This window comes from Carcharodon carcharias (genome assembly GCF_017639515.1).
Source record: "Carcharodon carcharias isolate sCarCar2 chromosome 18 unlocalized genomic scaffold, sCarCar2.pri SUPER_18_unloc_1, whole genome shotgun sequence".
Taxonomy (NCBI): domain Eukaryota; kingdom Metazoa; phylum Chordata; class Chondrichthyes; order Lamniformes; family Lamnidae; genus Carcharodon; species Carcharodon carcharias.
The window spans coordinates 1,186,858-1,203,000 of record NW_024470559.1 but is presented as its reverse complement, the minus strand read 5'-3'; the positions used below and the strand labels follow the sequence as shown (position 1 = coordinate 1,203,000).

Here is a 16,143-nt window from a genome sequence, read left to right as displayed (position 1 = left end):
AAAACTGAAACGATGGATTGATGACCTGGAGGGAAGATGCGCGCCGCCTATTTCGCTTGAATGTAAATATCTGGATTGTGCAGGAAAACGGAGAAATTTGTGTAACAGAACTGTGGCTAACGGCAAATTGAAATCTCACTAGCCGACTGCGCGAACACTGGCCGGGCTCTCCTGGTTAGCATTGCGGTTAGTATCCTCACTTGTCACGCGGTAGAAAACGGGGAGACAAGCCCTTGTTCCAAACGTTAAACATTGAAAGCGGCATGCTGCTTTTCCTTCGCAAATTGCTTTCCAGTCCCGCGTGGGGGTTCATCATAATGTTCCAGCGCTCAGCCTGGCGGACAGGACGCAGATTTGCGGAAAGCAAACATGAGCGACCTTGCTGGACAGAGCAGGAGATCACAATCTCCCGTGGGAATCGGCCGCTTGCCCTATCATCGCCCATGGCTTGTCGGGTTAAGTAACCATCGCCGCGTTTCCCCGGAGACAATGCATTTCTTGTGTGTCTATAACATTTTCCTGTAACGACATGTTTTGGAAACGTCAACAGCACAAGTCATACCAGACATTGCAAAGAAACACAAAGCCGACTTCCTTCACAACCTGACACTATTGAGGATCGAGCACTGACTGACTACAACATGTTCTAGGGCTTGGCCTAAATAGCCAAGTGGTTATGGTACTTGGTTTGTAAACCCAAGATCAAGAATTCAAATCTCACAATGGCAAACTATGAAATAATGTAACTTCAACTGAATAGGAACAGATAGAAACGTGTTTGTACTCGAAAGAGTTACAACATGTTCTAGACAGGGTCACAGTTCCAAATCAGCTCCATCGTATCCGGTTAAAGCCTTAATTAAGGCTGCGGTGCCTAGAATGTCATCTACAGTGAACGCAATGAAGGTTCGTGAGCTATGAACCGAAGAGCCCAGAAAGTAAAGCACATTGAGGCACGTAAATTTCAATTATGTGCAATAAATATGAAATATGCAAACATTTTTCAATTATCGTCTCATTCGTTCGCTATTCTCCCTCCTTTCTCTTCATTGCTTAACGAGTAACTTCCTTAGGAAATGCGAACACTTCCTTTAAGTAAATTGCAATTCAGTAAGAAGTAAACAAAAAACACGTTGCATGCAGTCTCTTCAAGAGGCCAAAATAATTATGCGTAAAAACAAAAGTTCCCCGAGCAGCCCCTGGTTCTGTCTCCTGGTAACTCGCCTTTCTGTAACTAAACTCTTCTTTGTGATAATGTCCCTGTATTTTGAACTCATATCTGTACACTCTTCAGAAAATCCTTTGCTTATACGGGAGCAGATGTATTCGGTTCATCTATACATGTAGCCTTAGTCATGCATGGTTGTTGCCGCATCACTGAAAATGTCTCTCTCTAGTGTGATGCCCAGAAATCTAAAATATCCACAGGGTGGATCAACCGGTGACTTCCTAATTTGCTTCGGGGGTCTTTGCTTCTGTTGTTCTGAATTCAGGCGATACTTATAGGATTTAGACTTCTCTATTGGCAGTTAACATTCAGCCTGAATTGAAAACAGCCTTGCAGTTTGTTAAATGGACTGACACAATTCTGCCTGGAAAATTACCTTCCTCATGCAGCCCCTGGTTCCGTGAAATCAGTAACCCGCTGATCGCGCACCCTTCTGCAAGAAAATTTCCCCTAAATGTTCGTGATTTTTAACCCCTCGATCGAGGGACTTCTTTAATTTCTGTGCTGAAAGCTAACCTTGAGCAATCTTTTATTTCTCATGTCCCGCTGTCGGACATAGCTCCTGCCGCTGTACTCAGCATTTCCCTCCGAAGGGAGCCAGGAAGGGTTAAAAATCCAGAGCGCGCTGGACGGTGATTTGTAAATCTGGGTTCGGAGGAGCTTGCTTATGTTGCTGAGTGGAAATTAATAAACCATGTTTGTTTCCTGTTTCATATGACGTGTTGATTCCGGCCCCCTGATGGGCGTTGCCCTCGAAATGGAAATGCAGCGTGCACCGGGTCTGCAGATGGCGGGTGACTGAAGTAGACGGGCGGCTTCAATGCTTCCAATGACTCAATGAGGCAAATTGTAGCTAATGTTGCATCTTGGCTTTGAGGATCAAGGGCAAAAACGACTGAGCAATGATCTAGAGAGATGATACTTCGCGTGTGCTTAATTGGAATGTACATTTCTGAATAGTGCAGGAAAATTGGGACAGTTCCAGGGTGCAATTCCCCGTCAGGGTCATAACTCTTTGTTCACAACGTGACGCAAGGATTCATGTTTCAGATTCGCAAATCCGTTTTCCTTGTCACTCCGAGATCATGGTAAAGGTCATGCACTCAGCAGAATTGCAATAATTTGTCTGGTTGATAAGAATAGGTCTTTCAGAATTGGCGCAGGGGCGACGGTTGGTGAGTGTCAGATGAGTAATTACGTTATAAATTTCTGTCCTTAACATCTCACATACAATTTAAGGTATGCCTGCTTTGCTGGGCCATGTGGAATGTGCACACTGCCTGGCGTCGGAGATAGTGCAGGCACAAAGTTCTCTCGATGACTACATCTGCAGGAAAAGTATCCAGCTGCAGAAAGTTGAGCTGCGGGTTGCGGAACTCCAGTGGCGGCCACAGTTGCTGTGGTGCATCCGGGAGGCTGAAGATTACGTGGAAAGCACATTTAGAATGGAGGTCACACCGCAGCGCAGTAATCCACAGTTAATGATCGATTCAATGACCACCAGTGTAACTAAGGGAAACAGGAATGTGGTGCTGGAATTCGCTGAGTTGATCTAGCTCTCTAAATGTGTTTTCATGGCCCTTTCGTGATGTTGGTAGGCGAGGTCGGTCCTCAGAGACATGCAGGAAGAGTCACATTCTTTGGAAGACTGGTGGCTCAGCTACACAGAATGAGAGGAGGATGAGCGAATGTGCTACATCAGTAGGGAATTCCATAGCTAGGTGAGCAGACAGGATTTTCTGCCGCCGTAGATGTGACTCCAGGATGTAATGTTGCCTGTCTGGTGTCAGGGCCATGGATGTCACAGAGCTGCTGCAGTACCTTTATATTTCTGGTGGAGGGGTGAGCACCCAGATGTGGTGGGCCAATTTGGGATCATGGGGAGGAAAAATGATGAGGTCGTAAAGGGATTTTTAAGGGAATTAGAAAGGGAATAACAAAGCAGGACCACAAGAGCAGCAACCTCACTATTACTCCCAGTAACACTTGCTAGTGATCATGAGAACGGCAAGATTAAGCAGTTCAACACGAAGCAGAACAGACGGATTAGGAGGAATGGCTTTTTATTTCTGTGTTATTGGGACAAGTTATGGGGCAGCTGGAGCCTGTAATTACGCGCGGGTTACAGCTCAACAGAGCCAGGAGTCGAATGTCCTCGTGGGAAGGTTTGCTGGTGCTGCTGGGAGATTTAAACTACATCGGCATCGGGAGGGAAATGTGAGGGGATTTCCAAGCTGGAGTGGGAAAAAAAACCTGGCATTGGGAATTAGAGAAATATTCACTGAAAAGAAGGAGATATCAGACATCAGCATTAAAATAAATCGAATACTTGAGGAGCTTTATAGAACTAAAAGCCGCAAAAGAACGTTGTTAGATGAAGACAGGATGAGGGCGATTTTTTTTTAGAGCCTAGATCAAGCTTAACGTGTATGTATACCAATGCAGGTATTATGAATATAAAGATTGGTGAAGTAAGACACAGGTTGACAAATGGGAATATGAGATTATTGCTACAACAGAGTCCTAGTTCCAAGAAGGGCACTCCTGGGCTTTAAATATTCCTGGGTGAAAAATGTCCAGTAGTGACAGGAGAGATCACTAATTATAACAATATTTGGCAGGAACTGAGGAATTTAGACTGGAGGCGGATGTTTGAGGGTAAATCAGCAACCTACATGTGGGGGACTTTCAAACGTTAGTTGATAAGAATTCAGGCCGACATGTTCCTGCTAGGATGAAGGATATTTATGGCAAATTTCAGGAAGCTTCGATAACGATGGATATTGTAAGATTAGTCAAAAAAAAAGGGACACATTCGTAAGGGCTAGAGGATGGGAATAGATGAAGGCCGTGGAGAATATAAAGAAAGTCAGAAGAAACTTAAGCAAGGAGTCAGAAAGGCTAAAATTTGGTGATGAAAAGTAATTGGCCACCAGAAAGCAAGAGGATAGCCACCAAAAGGATAGGCCCACTCAGGGACAGAGGTGGGAATCTGTTTGTGGAGCAAGAAGAAATAGGTGATATACTAAATGAGTACTCACCAAAGAGGAGGACTTAGTGGTCGATTTGTCTAGGGAAGAGTCTTTACATGGCCTGGATAATGTTGAGATCCAAAAAGAGTAAATGTTAGGCATCTTCAATGATATTAAGGTGGATAAGTCCCCAGGGCCAGATCAGATCTGCCCCAGAGTACTGAGGGAGGCAAGGGAGGGGATTGCCAGGGCCTTGACAGAAATCATTGTATCCTCACTGGATACTGGTGAGGTCCCAGAGAACTGGAGAATGGCCAATGTTGTTCCATTGTTTAAGAAGAGTAGCAGGGATGATCCAGGAAATTACAGACCGGCGAGGCTTATGTCAGTGGCAGGGAAATTATTGGAGAATATTCATTATAACAGGATTTACTGCCACTTTGAAGCAAATGGGCGTATTACTGAGAGGCATCAAGGTCTTGTGAAGGGGTGGTCGTGTCTCAATAACTTGATGGGGCTTTTCGAGGAGGTGGCAAAGCTGATCGACTTTGGAATTGCAGTGGATGTTAGCTAGATGGTTTTCAGTATGGCCTTTGAAAATGTCCCTCATGGCAGACTGGTACAGAAGGTAAAGTCGCATGGGATCATATGTGAGCTAGCAATATTTCTTGGTCATAGAAGACAGAGTGTAGCAATGGAAGGCTGCTTTTCTGAATGGAGAGCTCTGACTAGTGGTGTTCTGCTGGAATCAGTGCTGGGACCTTTACTGTTTGTAGTATATGTAAATGATTTGGAAGAACATGTAACTGATCTAATTGGTAAGTTTGCAGACTACACTAAGCTTGGAGGAGTTGCACATAGTGAAGAGGGTTGTGAAAGGACGCAACGGGTTGGAGACTTGGGTGGAGAAAGGCAGATTGAGTTTAATCCAGAAAAAATGCGAGTTAATGCATTTTGGAAGGTCTAATGCAGCTAGGAATTATAGTAAATGGCTGAACTCTTAAGTGCATCGACGGGCAGAGGGATCTGGGTTTACAGGTTCACAGATGACTGAAAGTGGCAACGCCGGTGGATAATGTAGTCAGGAAGGCATACGGCATACTTGCCTTTATCGGCAGGTGTATTGGCTATAAAAGCTAGGAAGTCATGCTGCAGTTGTATAGAACCTTGCTTAGGCCACACTTTGGATATTGAGTGCCATTCCGGTCACCAAATTACCAGATGGATATGGAGGCGTTGGAAAGTTTGCAGAGTGGATTTACCAGGTTGTGGTCTGGTCTGGAGTTTATTAGGTATGAGAAGAGTTTGGAGAAACTCGTTTTGTTATCACTAGAGTGACGGAGATTGAGGGGCAACATAATAGTAGTTTACAAAATTAAGAGTGGCATGGACAGAGCAGACAGTCCGAAGCTTTTTCCTAGGTTGGAGGAGTCAATTACTAGGTGACATACATTTAAGGTCAAGAAGGAAATTTTAGAGGAGAAGTGCGGGGCAAGTTTTTTGACACAGAGTGCAGTGAGTATCTAGAATTCACTGCCAGAGGACATGGAGGAAGCTGGCACGATAGTGGTGTTAAAGAGGCAGCTTGGAAATACATGAATATGATGGGAATAGAGGGATACAGACCCCGGAAATGGAAAATTATTTAGTTTGACAAGCAACTATTTCAGCGCAGGCTTGGAGGCCCAAAGGGCCTGTTCCTTTGCTATACTTTTCTTTGTTCTTTGTTCTTTGTTCTAATTGATTGTGGAGACTGTCACTTAATTTACAGAATCAGGGGTCATTCAGAATCGTACATGATTTTGGACACAGTCACTCAGGTGACAGAGCCAGTGGCCGGTCACTATATTAAATGATTAGGAAGTCTGTCACCAAGGGTACAGAGACGGTGTCAGTCAATTTAGAAATGGATTTGGAATACTGTCACTCTGTTTCCAGAGCCAGGGTTCATTCACGATAGCAATTGATTGGGGGGACCGTCATTCAAGTTAAAGATGCAGAGCTCATTCACAAAAGTAATTGATTGAGGAGACAGTCACTCAGGTTTCAGAACCAGGGACAGCCAACATGGGGAATGATTGGGGAGACTGTCACTCAGGCTACAGAATTGGGGCCACTCATGAAAAGCAATTTATTGGTGAGACTGTCATTCAGGTTTCAGAGCCAAGGCCAGTCACTACTGAAATTGATTGGGGCGACAGTCAATCAGGTTAAAGAGGAGGGAGACAGTCATGCATAGAAAGTGATTGGGGGTCTATCAGCTTACGGAACCAGGGGCCAGTCAGTAGAACAGATAGCTGGGGAGACTGTCACTCAGCTTACAGAGCCGGCGGCCTGTCAGCATAGTAATTGATTGAGGAGCCTGTCACTCAAGTTACGGAGCCGAGGCTCAGTCTTTATTGTAATTTAATGGGGAGTATGTCATTCAAGTTACAGAGTCAGGGGCCTGTAAATATAACAATTGATTGAGGATACTGCAACTCAAACTAAAAAGCCGGTGGCCAGTCAGCATAGTCGTTGATTGGGGAATCTGTCACACAGGTTACAGAGCCCAGACCAAGTTAGTGTAATAATATATTGGGGGATTGTCACTCGTGTTATCAAGCCAGGGGCCTGTCACTACAGAAAATGGCTTTGCAGACTATCACTCAGGTTACAGAGCTGGGAGCCTATCAGTAGAGTATTTGATGGTGGAAAAAGTCACTCACGTTAGTGAGGCAGGAGCCAGTTAGTATATTAATTCGTTGGGTGGGGTGGGGGGGAGGGGGGCTGTCACTCAGGTTACAGAGCCAGGAACATTCAGTATAGTAATTGTTTCAGCAGATTGTCACTCAGGTAACAGAGGCGGAGCCAGTCGTTATAGTAATTGATTGTTGAGACTGCCTCTCAGGTTACAGAGCTGAGCCCTGTCACTATAGGTGTTGATTGAGGACATGGTTATTCAGTTTATGGAGCTGGGTGTCATTCCGGATAATAATTGAAGGAGATTCTGTTACTCTGTTAAAGGAACCAGGGGCCTGTCTGCAGAGCAATTTATTGTGGAGACTGTCACTCAGGATCCTAAGCGGGGGGCCTCTCAGTATATTAATATGTTGGGTAGACTGTCACTCAGGATACAGAACTGAGTGACAGCCTGTGTGCTGATTGGTTGCGGAGACTGTACTCAGGGTATTGAGCCGGGGGTCATTCATGTATCACAATTATTTGGGGAAACTGTCAATCAGGTTACAGCGCCGGATCCAGTCAACTAGCAGTAGATTGGGGAGACTGTCATGCAGGCAACAGAACCAGGGGCCTGTCAGTACAGCAAAAGACTGGGTGGTGGATGGGCGAGTGGGTAGCTGTTACTTAGATTACAGAGCAGTTATCCTGTCACTATAGAATTGATTTTGGACACTCTCGCTCTGGTCACAGAGCAGGGGCCTGTCAGTAACATAACTAATTGATGAGACTGTCAGTTCGGATACAAAATCACGGTCATTCAGTCTAGAAATTAACTAATAAGAGTGTCATTCAAGTTAAGGAGCCAGTGGCCTCTCAGTATCATAACTGATAGTGGAGACTGTCACTCAGGTCACAAATCATGGTTTAGTCAGTATTGTACCTGATTGGCGAGACTGTCAGTCTGGTTAGATTGGCTGGGCCAGTCAGTACAGCAATTTATTGTGTAGACTGTCACTCATGTGCTAATTCCCGGGTGCCACTCACCTTAGTGATTGAGTGTCGAATCTGTGATTGTAATGGCTGGGGCCTTTGGTCGGACAATACAGTGGGTGGAGGTGGGGGTCCCTGTCAATATGGTTAAAGATGCGGTTGCTGTCAACATCGCAATAGAGTGGGCGGACTGCCATTCAGGTTACAGAGCTTGGGGGCCTGTCGCTATAGGAATAGTCTGGGACTGTGGGTGTGAGGAGGCGTGATGAGTATTGCTATGACTGTATTAATAGCATATGGAGTTGTCAGTATATTTATAGAGATGTGAGCCTGTCCCCATACTAAGAGAGTGTGTAGATTGTCAGTACGTTTTTGGAACCATGGCCTTTCGCTATTTTAATGGCAAAGGGAGACTGGCAATAAGTTTACAGAGCCTGGGGTCGGTCAATAATTTAATAGAGTGGGGAGAGACTGCCAGTATTTTTACAGGGCCGAGGGCAGTGGTTGGGTTTTGCTGTCACTCAGGTTACTGAAATGTGCCCTGTCACAAAGATGTTAGAGTGAGGAGTATGTCAATCAGGTGACAGATTTGGGGGCCTGTCACCATAGCATTAGAGAGTGATGGTTGGCTTGTTCTGTTACTCAGTTTACAGAAAGGTGCCCTGTCACTATCAGATTAGAGTGGGGCATATGCCAATCAGGTGACCGAGATGTGGACCTTTAACTTTCGTAATATACTGGGGAGGTTGTCAGTCTATTTAAAGAGCAGATGGCAATCACTACAGGGATATAGTGGGTAGACTATCAGCACATTTACACTGCCTGTCAATAAAGTAATAGAGAGGGGGGACCATCAGTAATTTTACCGATCCGGGAGCTTGTCTCTAAAGTAATAGAGTGTTGAGACTGTCAGAATGTTTACAATGCAGGGAGCCTCTCATTATAATAATAGACAAGGGTGACTGTCAGTATGTTTACAGAGCACAGGACTTGCCCATATATGAATAGAGTGTGCAGACTTTAAATATGTGTACACAGCTGGTGACTGATCACAATATTAATAGTATGGGGAGATTTTCAGTAGCTTTACAGAGCCAAGGGCGGTCCCTAGGGGGGATAGAGTGGATAGACTTTCAATGTGTTTACAGAGCTGCGGGATGGTCACATTATAAATAGATTGGGGAGACTGCCAGGATGATAATAGAACCAGTGTACTTTTGCAATAGTAATAGAGTGGGGAGCTTGCCAGTATGTTCACAGAGCAAAGGGCCTGCCACTATTGTATTGGAGAGGGTAGTTTGTCAATATGTTTCTATCACCAGGGCCATTCATTATAATAATAGAACGGAGAGGCTTTTAGAATGGTTACAGAACTTTCGTAATAGAGTGGTGACAGTGTCAGAATGCTTGCAGGGCATGGGCCCTGCAATGTAGCAAAGACAGTGGTGACTGCAAAGTAGGTTTACAGTGAAGGGGGCATGTGACTAGTGTAGTAGCGTGGGCAGATTGCCATCATATTTACAGAGCTGGTGGTATGTCACTATATTAATAGAGTATTGAGATTGTCAGCAACTTAATAGCCCAGGGACCTAATACTATATTAAAAGAGTGGGGAGACAGTGAGCATGCTTGGAGCATGGAGCCTCTCACAATAGCAATAGAGTGGACAGACTGTCAGCATGTTTACAGAGCAGGAATTACTCAATTTATTAATAGAATGTGGGGACTGTCAGGGTGCTTGCATAGCCCGGTGAATGTCACTATAGAAATAGAATGAGGAGATTGGCTGTATTTTCACAGAGCCAGGGGCCTATCACTATATTAATAGAGAGGAAGACTTTAAGGGTCTTGAGAGTGCCCGGGGCCTGTCGCTAAATAATTTAGTGGAGAAACTAATAGTACTTAGAGAGCCGAGGGCCTGTCACTATCATAAAAGGCTGGGGAGACTGTCAGGATGTTTACAGAGCCTGGCGTCTGTCAGTATTGGAGGAGAATGGAAATATTGTCACTAATTTTACAGTGCCGTGTGCCTGCCATTTCATAATTGCATTTTGAGGCTGTCAGAATGTTTACAGCAAAGGGGCCACCTCGCTAGAGTAATAGGCTGGGGCGAATGTGAAAATGCTTACAGAGCAGCGGGCTTGTCATTATACGAATAGAGTAATAAGACTCCACCTATGTTTACCGAGCCGAGGGCCAGTCACTATAGTAATAAAGTGTGGACACTGCCAATATATTTACAGATCTGGTGGCCTGCCACTATAGTAATAGCATGTCGAGATTGCCAAAATATTTACAGTGCCAGGGGTCAGTCAATATACTTATTGAGTGGGGAGATGGCCAGTAGGTTTCCAGAGCCGGGAGCTATCATGATTGGTGTAGGCTTGGTAGAATGTCAGTGTGTTTACAGAGCCAGGGAATTGCCACTCTAGCCATATAATGTGTAGACTGTCCGCCTATTTACTGAGTCAGAGTCTATCACTGTATGGATATCTGCATAAGCTATCAATATATTTACAAATCCGGAACCTGTCACTATAGTAAGAGAGTGGGAAACTGTCTGTATCTTCAGAGAGCTGGGGGCCTGTCAATATAGTAATAGAGTGCGGAGACTTTCAGCATGTTTACTGAGTTTGAGCCTGTCACAAAATCTATAGGGTGGGGAAAACCGTTAGTACTTTAACAGAGCTGGTCGCAAATTACATTTTCAATAGAGTGGGGAGACTTTCAGTATGTTTACAGAGCCAGGAGACTGTCACTATATTAAGAGATTGGGGAGGCTATCATTGTGTTTACAGATCTGATGACCTGTCACTATAGTAAAAGAGTGGGGAGACTGTCAGTATAGTTAAAGAGCCAGGGGCCTATATAGTCAATATAGCTTGAGAGAGACTGGAATATAGGTATTATGGTACAACCAGGGTTCTTTCAGTATAGTAGTAGGGAAGGGAGGCTGTCTGTATATTTAAAGAGCCAAGGCCTGTCTTCATACCAGTTGAGTTGCAAACTTTCATTAAGTTTACATTGCCAGTGGATATCACTACAATAATAGCGGGCACAGATTGTCAGTATGTTCACAAAGCCGGGGGACTGTCGCTACCCTACTAGTGTGGGAGAGGGAATGTTTACAGAGCCGGCGGCCTCTCACTATTGCAATATACTGGGATACTGTCAGTTTGTTTATATAGCCAGCAGCCTGTCATTATAGTAAAAGAGTGGGTAGATTGTTAATATTTTGACAGATCTGAGGCCCAGTCACTATAGTAATAGTGTGGGAGCACTCTCAGTGTATTTACAGTGACAGGGGCTTGTCACTAATGGAAAGCATGGATAGTCTGTCAGTATGTTAACAAAGCCTGGGGCCTGTCTCTATCGTATTTGAGTGGGCAGATTGTCAGTATGTTTACAGAGCCTGGGGCCACTATCGAAAAAGAGTGGGGAGGCTGTCATTGTGTGTACAGAGCTGGGGGCTTGTCAACACAGAAATATAGTGGTACACTCTCTGCTTGCTTACAGAGCCAGGGGGCTGTCACTGTAACAATCAATTGTGGAGGCTGACTGTATATTTTCAGAGTAGGGAGTCTGTCATTTCAATAATAGAGTGGAGAGGTTGTCAGCATGTGTACAGGTCAGCGGCCATCCCTGACATAATCGAATGGCAGCATTGTAACTATCTTTAAAGAGCCGAGGGCCTGTCACAATAGCAATAGATTGGGTAGCCTCTCTGTATGTTTAAAGAGTTAAGGGCCCCTCAATGTTGTAATAGACACGATAGACTGTGACTATTTTTACATAACCCATGTTCTGTCATGATAGTAAAATCTTGTGAGAGACTGTCATTATGTTTACAGAGACAGAGGCCCACCACAATATTAATGGAGTGGGGAGGCTGTCAGTGTGTTTACAGGTCTGGGTGCCTGTGGCTATTGAAATAAATTGGGCTGACTGCTAGTATGTTTGCAGAACAGGGAGACTCTCAATATAGTTACACATTGGAGAGACTGTCAATATGTGTATAGAGCTGTGGGCTTGTCATTCCGGGAGTAGCAAGGGGAAACCATCAGTATTTTAACAATCAGGGAACCTCTCACAATAGTAATACATTGGGAGGACTAGCAGAATGTTTACAGGGCTGGGGTCTCTCAATACTTTAATGTATTGTGCACACAATCAGTATATTTACAGGGCTGGGTTCTCTCACTATAGTAATGTACTGTGCACCCAGTCAGTAACTTTGCATGGCTGGGGCCTCTCACTATTGTAATGTACCGTGCACACAGTCAGTAATTTTAGAAGGCTGGGGCCTCTCATTATTGTAACTACCTTGCACACAGTCAGTAGCTTTAGAGGGCTGGGGTCTCTCACTATAGTAATCTACTGAGCACAGTGTGCACACAGTCATTATGTTTACAGAGCTGGGGTCTCTCACTATAATAATTTACTCTGTACACTGTCAGTATGTTTACAGAGCTGGGGCCTCTCACTATTGTAATGCACTGTGCATACAGTCAGTACCTTTACAGGGCTGGAATTTGTCAATATAGTAATGTACTGTGCACACTGTCAGTACATTTATAGCGCCAGGGGCATCTAAGTAAATGAATTCATTGCGAAAACTGACTTTATGTTGACAGAGCAGGGGGCATGTAAAAATATTAATAGAGTGGGGGAACTGTCAGTATATTTATCAGAGTCAGAGTCTTATAACATTAAAAATAGAGTGGATACACTGCAGTATGCTTATCGGATGGAGGCCTGACAATATAGTAACAGTTTGGGGATAATATTTCTATATCTAAATAGCTGGGTGCCTTTCATTATAGCAATAGAAATTCCATACTGACAGTATGTTTGCAGAGCCTGGGTTCTGTCCCTATATTACAAGATTGGGGTGACTGAAGGTGTGTCTTCAAAGGCTGTAAAAGAGTAGGAATACCATCAGTATGTTTAAGGTGCCGAGGGACTGTCATTATAGTACAGAGTGGGTAGGCTGTCAGTATTTTTACAGACCCCAGGCCTTGTCACTGTAGCAACAGCATGGGGAGACTTTCAGCACTTTTACCGGGCCAGGCGCCTGTCTGTATTTTAGTAGTGAGCTGATGTTGTCAGTATGTTTGCAGAGCTGGTAACTTGTCACCATTGTAAAGAGTGGATAGTCTGTCAGCATGTTAACAAACCAAGTGGCCTGTCACTATTTTAATAGAATGGGGAGATAGTTAGTATTTTTACAGAGCCGAGGGTCTGAAAATATCGGAATACAGTGGTATTCTGTCTGCATGTTTACCGAGCTGGGGTACTGTCACTAAAATAATAGTTTGGAGATTATCAGCATGTTTTCCGTGCTGAGGGCTGACCACAATATTATTAGAGACTGTCAGTACATTGACAGAGCCGGAGGCCTTTCACTGTAGTAATAGATTGAGGACACTGTCTGTATGTTTAAAGGGATGGCCCTGTCACTATAGTAATAAATTGAGGAGACTGTCTGTATGTTTAAAGGGATGGGCCCTATCACTGTAGTAATAGATTGAGGAGACTGCCTGTATGTTTAAAGGGATGGGGCCGGTCAGTATTGTAATAGGAAGGCTAGACTGAGAGCATTTTGACAGAACTGGTGTTCTTTCACTATTGTAATAGAGTAGGGAGGATTTGAATACATTTCAAAGGGGTCCTGTCACTATAATAATAGTATGTGGACTGACAGTATGTTTACAGAGCCATCACTTGGTTTTATAGTAATAGACCGGCGAGGCTGTGGGTATGTATACAGAGCTGGGCCTGTCTTTATATTAAAGATTGGGGAAAGTATCAGTAAGTTTGGAGAGCCAGGAGGTGTCACGATAATATTAGAGGGTAGATATTGTCAGTTTGCTCACAGAGCCGGGAGAATTTCACTAATAAATTAGACTGAGGAGACTGTCAATATTTTTACAGAGCCTGAGGACTGTCGGTATAGTAATAGAGTGGGGAATCTGTCAATGTGTTTATAGCGTGGCGGACTGTCACCATCCGAATTGAGTGAGAAGGTTGTCTGAATGTTTACAGAGCCGGGGGCCTTTCACTGTTGCAATAGAGTGGAGCGAAGATCAGCATGTATAAAGAGAAGGGGGGCTCGCAGTATAATAACAGGTGGGTTGACTTTCATTATGTTGACAGTGCCAATGGCCTGCTAATTTACTAATAAAGGGAGGAGGCTGTCTGAATGTTTACAGAACTGTGGGCCTGTTACTATAGCAAATGGGGAGACTCTTGGGATGTTAACAGATCCTAGAGCCTGTCACTATTGTACTGGAGTGAGGAGACTGTCTCCAAGTTTACAGTGCCGAGGAGCTGTCACTATTTGTATTTGTAGTCATTCAGTTTTTTTTACAGAGCCTGGGGCCTGTCACTTAGGCTGTAGCATGGAGAGAATGCCATAGTATATGCAGAACTGGGACCTATCACTGCAACAATCGACTGGGGGGATTCCCAGAATGTTTACACACCCGGAGACCTGTCAGTATAGGAATAGATTGTTTAGACTGTCGGAATGCTGAAAGAGCTGGGGCAGTCACTACAATAACCGAGAAGCTAGACTTTCAGCTAGACGGAAACAGGGTCCTGTCAGTATAGTAATAGAGTGGGTTGGCTGTGAGTATGTTAACAGGGCCAGGGGCCTGACACTACTGTATTATAGTTTGAAGATTGCCATTATATTTAGATGTCAGCAGCGGGCCTCAATCTTAAAATAGTGGAGAGACTGTCAGCACCATAGCAGACCGAGATTTGTGCCTATAGTGCGGTAATGAGCAAACTGTCAGTATGTTTACAGAGCTGGGAGTTCTGTCACTGTAGTAGTAGAGTGGGTAGACAGTCAGCTTGATTACAGAGCCTGGGGCTGGTCACAATCGTATAAGAGTGGGTAGACTTTCAGTATGTTTACAGAGCTGGGTGTTCTGTCACTCTTGTAATGGAGTGGGTTGAATTTCAGAATGTTCACAGCGCCGTGAGACTGTCACGACAGTAACAGAGTGTGAAGCCTGCCTCTACGTTTAAAGAGCTGGGTGCCTGTCACTATAGCAATAGCGTGGGGAGACTGTCGGCACGTTAAAAGAACCCGGGGCCTGTTACTATAGTAATCAATTGGAGTGACTGTCAGTATGTTTGCAGAGCAGGGACCTGTCACTTGGTTTCTACAAGTAATTTAGAGACCCAAAGTAATTTTCTGAGAACTCGGGTTCAAATACCACCACGGCAGGTGGTAAAATTCAAATTCAATGAAAATCTAAAATGAAAAACATAATAATTTAACGCCCCCCCTCCCCCCAACACACACACACACACACACACACACACACCTTAAACCAGCTTATATTTCAACTCTTTCTTGGACTCGAACTCAAGTTCTGTCGAAGGGTCATGAGGACTCGAAACGTCAACTCTTTTCTTCTCCGCCGATGCTGCCAGACCTGCTGAGTTTTTCCAGGTCATTCTGTTTTTGTTTTTGTTTTTTATAATAATTTAAGTGCCTGTTGAAAACCATGAAACCGTTTCCAATTGTGATAAATATAATCTCGAAAGCATTGAAAGAGTTATTATCTATCTGTCTACCTGTCTGCCTGTATCTCCCTCTCTCCCTTTCGCTGTAGCACATGCTCACTCTCTCTCTCTAACTCTCCTATTCCTGACTTAATTTTCTTTCACTGCAGCATAAATAAATCTATCCACACACTTATCTACATATGCTTTTTTTTTTGCAGGGGCGGGGATTGAAGGCAGAATGAGGAGAAACATTCTAGGAATAAAAGCGGCTGTTTTGGGACATTGGGATCATTTCCTTTTCAAAAATGTTTGTGAATCTTTGGAATTCCCCACTCCAAAGGGTTGTGGCTGCTCAGCTGTTGAATATGTGCAGGGCTGAAAAGTATCGGTTTTAGCTAATAAATTATAGCAATGTACAGGAGGAAATTTGAGGAAAGTCATAGATCAGTCAACATCATGTTAAAAAGCAGTGAAATATTAAAGGCCGAATGTCCTTGCGTTCGTTTTATTTCTTACATCAGTATGCGTGTGTTGCATTTTGTTCTTATCCAAACATTATTCATGTATTTCTGGCAGCCAGTCAGTGTAACTGCAACGTTCTCTCCATCAAGGAAACATAACTTAAATAGTTGAATAAGTAATAAGCATTCTCTGCTGCTCGTGGAACGCATCTACATAACAAGAAGAAATGCCTCGGGGGCACCATACCCGGCTTGAACAGCATGACGTATGGCATTTTATAGAGCATAAATATTGCCACAGTGAGAT

At 44.1% G+C, this 16,143-nt stretch overlaps 1 long non-coding RNA gene across 5 annotated transcripts in view; it reads left to right on the top strand.

The window, feature by feature from the left end:
- Positions 1-1,992: 1,992 nt before the first annotated feature.
- Positions 1,993-16,143, top strand: part of LOC121273420 — a 39,092-nt gene continuing 24,941 nt past the window's right edge. For 4 of the 5 annotated variants that reach the window (XR_005942024.1, XR_005942022.1, XR_005942020.1 and 1 more), the window contains exon 1: positions 1,993-2,403. This is a non-coding gene — a long non-coding RNA (uncharacterized LOC121273420). The remainder of the gene's footprint in view (positions 2,404-16,143) is intronic. The other variant, XR_005942023.1, reaches the window with a different exon arrangement.